This window comes from Cervus elaphus, chromosome 21 (assembly GCF_910594005.1).
Source record: "Cervus elaphus chromosome 21, mCerEla1.1, whole genome shotgun sequence".
In the NCBI taxonomy this organism is placed as follows: Eukaryota; Metazoa; Chordata; class Mammalia; order Artiodactyla; family Cervidae; genus Cervus; species Cervus elaphus.
The window spans coordinates 43,057,859-43,063,238 of record NC_057835.1 but is presented as its reverse complement, the minus strand read 5'-3'; the positions used below and the strand labels follow the sequence as shown (position 1 = coordinate 43,063,238).

General features: G+C 43.4%; 1 pseudogene; it reads right to left on the bottom strand.

The window, feature by feature from the left end:
- Positions 1-2,176: 2,176 nt before the first annotated feature.
- LOC122679097 lies at positions 2,177-3,128 on the bottom strand (annotated as a pseudogene).
- Positions 3,129-5,380: the final 2,252 nt, after the last annotated feature.

Below are 5,380 nucleotides of genomic sequence, written 5' to 3'. Positions count from 1 at the left end.
AGCCATTTTTGGGCCTTTTCTCTTCCGTGGGGCCCTTCTTTAATCCAGGGGAAGCACATGCATCTCTGATCTGTCATCAACTTGTTCACAGTGTTGTCATCATTCTTTCTGCCACCAAGACCATCTTATAGATACTGGTCAAGCATATGACCCAACTTCCAGAATTCATTGAGCAGATTCTCTAGAGGGTCAATTTGAAACATCACTCTCATGGCTTAAATGAAGGGAAAGCAACACCCAATCTTTCCCCAGAGGGAGGGAGGGAAAAAAAAAAACACCACAAAATGAAACAGTGTTCTCAGAAGACATTCTCTCTCAGTATCTTCAAACTCAGGCATTTTATTCCTTTGAGTGAGTGGGCTGAAGTCAATAAAACTGAGTTTGGGTGGGACCTTTGCAAATCTTGCATAGAGGAGTCAAATGACATTTTTTGAAAGGTCAGGTTGTTTTCCTCTATTGCTTTATTTCTTTGGAGATTTTAGTTGACTCAGAGGCAAAACAGGTCTCATTCTATAATGTATTACAAGTAAATGTATTACAACTTCAATTTATGTTTTTCTGACCACATTGCACTATTTTAGTTTATTTTCTATACACGTTGGGCCAAAAGAACCATATTTGTGAAAAAAGACAGCAAATAAGGAACAGCTCTATGCATATACTCCTTTTAATCACTGCAATAAATCCCCATGATTTAGGAATTACTGAGGAATTGCTAAATAAAAAACTGCAAGTGAGATTATGTAAAACTAACAGAATTGCAAAGAGTAAATATTTAACAGCAAGGCAGAGTAGGATCCATAGATCTAAGACTTTTTTTAAAGTAGAATCTTGTTTTGAAGTGAAATCTTTTTTCACTCATTCAATGTGTTTAATAAATTACACATAGGTACCAGAAAGAGTGTTAGGGAATGTAAGTGTTAATGGAGCTTCCATTCCCAAGAGAGAAAGAGGCAATAAACAAATAAATGAGCATGGTCATTTTGGGTAGTGATACATGAATAAAACCATGTGGTAACCTAGATGGGTGGGTTGGAGTAGGAGACAGAGGAGTTTCAAGAAGGGGATATATGTATATTTAAGGGCTTCCCAAGTGGCACAGTGGTAAAGAATCTTCAGGCAATACAGGAGACATAGGAGACATGGGTTCAATCCTTGGGTCGAAAAGATCTCCTGGAGTAGGAAAAGGCAACTCACTCCAGTATTCTTGCTTAGAGAATGCAGTGGACAGAGGAGGCGGGTGGGCTACAGTCCATGGGGTCACAAAGAGTCGGACATGACTGAACTTGCATGCATGTGTACTTAAGGCTGATTCACATTGTTCTATGGCGGTAGCCAATGCAATATTGTAAAACAATTACCCTCCAATTAAAATTTTAAAAAATAAATTCTAAATGTAACAATTAATAAAAATAGCATCATTTTAAAAAATAGGGAAATATGATATTAGAGTGAGTGGGCATGAGGGTAGGGTATTTGGCTAGACTTGAAGGCCTCTCTAAGGAGGTGATATTTAAATTGAGACAAATGACAAAAAGTAGCAAGCTTTGTGAAAATATGATGGCAGCTTGTCCTAGGCAGAGGGAACAGAGAGTGAAAATGCCCTCAGGCAAGAATATACTTGGTAAACTCATAGATCAGAGGCAAGGCCAGTGTGACTGTAACATGAGAGGTGGAGCGCAGATGAAGAAGTCAGACAGGCAGGCAGCAGTCAGTTCGTGTGGAATCTTGAAGGTGGTGATCACTCATTACATTTATTCTGAGTGCAGCAGGGAGCCTCTTGGAGGGTTTTAAGCCTAGGAACAACATGTTCTGATTCATGAGCTTCAGGGGTCATTCTCTCTGCTGTGCAGAGATTGAATTCTAAGGAACAAGAATAAGAGTTGGAAGGCCAAGTAGAGGGCTGGACGGTGGTTCGGGTTTGACATTACCGTGACAGACTAGGCAGTGAGGATGGACAGTGAAGTGGATGGACAGAAGTTTGTTTTCTGGAGCTAATTAAACGTTACTAAACAATATTTGAGGGAAAAAGTAAAAAAGATAAATATCCAAATCACCCATATACAACAGAAATGCAAAGATGTTATACACTTCCTTTCAGATCCTCCCTGGTCCTCCACTACGTAGAATACAGGCTGCTGTCTTCAAATGAAGACTGAATAAATTGCTTTGGACTTCACTCGGGGCAAGATGGTCTGCTGGGTGTGACCCTGGGACTTTCACTGTCCATGACAGTAGTATCATAACCGGGGGTAGCTCTGGCCTGGGCTCTCTCATCTCTCAAGCTTCCTTATACCAGAATGAGAAGGAAGTGGAGTCAGTCCCACCCACTGATTTTGGCAAAAAAAAAAAAAAAAAAAAATTCCAGGACTTTCATCTTGCTGGTTTCAGCATAGGCCCTTGGACCCCATAGGAATCCATAACATGTAGGATCACTGTCAAGACACCTGCCGATAATCTAGATATTGTTCCTTCATCAGGTCATTACTGATGAGTTTACTGGGTTCCCCATAGATGGGATCCTTCTGCCCAGCATACAGCCCCATCATATTCAACACTTCCCAGATTTTCTCCTCAGGGGCACAGTTCCCCTCCCTGAAGGTCACACCCAGGATAAGTATCAGGAGACTGGTCTTGGGCATGCCCCGGTCATCACTCAGCCTCTTGTCATAGCTGAGGTTGAGTGATTTGACAAGGTCATAGGAGTGGCTGGTGGGGTCTACTTCTTTCACTTCAGTGCCAGAGACAACCTCCACACACTCACAGACTTCGCTGAAGATCACAGGGAAGTTGTCCTTGTGCTCTCTGCTGACACTCCTCAGCATTTCTGCTTTGGGGGTGGGTTCCTTTGTTACATATCTGACACACAGGAACTGCACCCGTTCAGTCACCTTCTTGTTTAGCTCATGACTGAGCAAAAACTGGGGATCTGGTGGAGCCTCGGAGATGCTGGGGCCCTCCTCTTCTTGGCTTCTGAAATTCTCATCAGATTGACTCCGTAGAGAGGCTGTGGTGAGAGCCTTCTCAGCAGGTGAGAAGCAGGCTCCCTGAGAACCCTGGTGAGCACTCCGTGCCCCAGTGGCAGGCACCTCCTCTGGGGTGCCAGAGATCAAAGGAGTGAGGGAGGAGAAGAAGGGGTGGAGGAAGAGAAGTTAGTGGAGGAGAAGGAGGTCATGGAGGAGGAAGAGGTGGAGGAGTTGGCCTCTTCCTTCCTAGCCATGGGAGCCTGCACACTCTCAAAGGCCTTTCTAGGCCTTTCGGGGCCTGAAGGTCTTCCTCAAGTTTGCAGTGCTCACTTTTCTGATCCAGGGACATGATGACTTGTGTTGGAGGTGGCCAACAGGAGGGTGGGACCAGATCTCCTCTCTAGGGGTGCTCCCACGTGTCATGGGCTCCTGTTTTCCTGGTTGGCCTGAGGCCTCATAAGTGAAGTGAAGCTATGGTTTTTTCAGTAGTCATATATGGATGTGAGAGTTAGACTATAAAGAAAGCTAAGTGCCAAAGAATTGATGCGTTTGAACTGTGGTGTTGGAGAAGACTATTCAGAGTCCCTTGGACTGCAAGGAGATCAAACCAGTCCATCCTAAAGGAGATAAGTCCTGAATATTCATTGGAAGGACTGATGCTGAAGCTGAAACTCCAATACTTTGGCCACCTGATGCAAAGAACTGACTCATTTCAAAAGACCCTGATGCTGGGAAAGATTGAAGGCAGGAGGAGAAGGGGACAACAGAGGGTGAGATGGTTGTATGGCGTCGCTGATTCAATGGACATGAGTTTGAGCAAGTTCTGGGAGTTGGTGATGGGCAGGGAAGCCTGGCCTGCTGCTGTCCATGGGGTCGCGAAGAGTCTGACATGACTGAGCGACTAACTGAACTGAACTGAGATAGAAGCCAAACCAGGTGTGACTATCTGAGAAACCAAAAGAATAAAATGCATCACCAAAGAGAGTGAGCGTTTCGTCTCATGTTTCTGATAAGTTTAATAAGGACAGAGGAATGACCACTGGAACATGGATGCCAAATGCAACTGTTTGAACTTGTACAACTCATGAGAAATCAGAGTCTAAAACAAGCCTACAGTGAAAGTAGTTTATTTTGGTACTCAGTCCCATGAGCTTGGAATGGAGAACTGGGATGGGTGAAGCAGGGAAGGAAGGAAAGTCGATATAAGCGTGTATTAACTTGATCATCACTGGAGACTCTATCATCTGGGAATCTTCTAAGAAGCTGTAGAATATTCCTTAGAGCTGCCTGCCTGTGAGATGCAGAGACCATTTATCTATAAGCCCCCATCCCCTACTGCCTCAGGGTTATTTATGGGTGTCCATTCTCCATACTTCCCGGTTTTCTCAAACTCAGCTATTGAGATATTCTGCCCTCAGTGTAATCAAAGGTATCAGGACAGAAAGATAGAGATATAAAGTACAGAAGAGAAGTATTGCCAGATTATACCTGAAAGAATCTGGTTGCTAACAGCAATATTTGGAATTTAATGTGAGCATGAAAAGTGTAAGACAAGGAATAAGAGAGTCTGATAATATTCATTCCTAAAATCATTAAAGATAACGGTTTACCTTAATCTTCAAAAACCAAAGCTGAAGGGTTAGTTGAGCAATCTATAGTCCCCATTGCTGCAACAGGGACTGGGGCTGTGATTTATATTTATCAGCAGCTCTCTCTCCCACCTATTCTAGATTCCCTGTACCTTTGACCAGCCCTACATCAAATCCAGGTTGTTTCCTTTAGTAGTGACTCAGATCTTCATCCCTATAGGTTCTGAGTCTTTAGTTGTTTTGCCTTTGCTTGGCTGTGGTTGTTGGATTTGTCCATTTAGAATTATTATTGATCATGGAATTAGTAAGAAATACTTCTGTGAGTTACCTGGGTTTTACACATGTTCCCTTCTGCCCTCATAATATGGTAGCAATGTTAGGTTCATTAGTAAGTCTTTTCTTTGCCCACCAACTCACTCACATAGCAAGGCTGAACTGATCAGTTGGTAGCAGTCTTTTCAAGTTCAGTAGAATCTTTGCTGTGTTCCCTGTAGAAGCATCTTTTCCACTTACTTGAGATCCAGGACTTTGAATCCTACAGAACCTAAGATTACTGGAGAAAAATGTACCTTCTGCAATTCCACTGTTTGATTTTCAGATCCATATTTCTCACAGTTCTGGAGACTGGAAGTCTAGGATTATGGTGCCAGCTTGGTCAGGTTCTGATGAGAGCCTTTCCCTGATTGCAGGCTCTGACTTCTTTTTGTGGTCTCACATGGCAGAGTGGGTTTGCTCTTTACCTCCTTACAAGGGCATGAATCCCATTCCATCATGTGGGCTCTGTGTCCATGATCTAATCCACACCTAATTACCTCCCCAAACCCC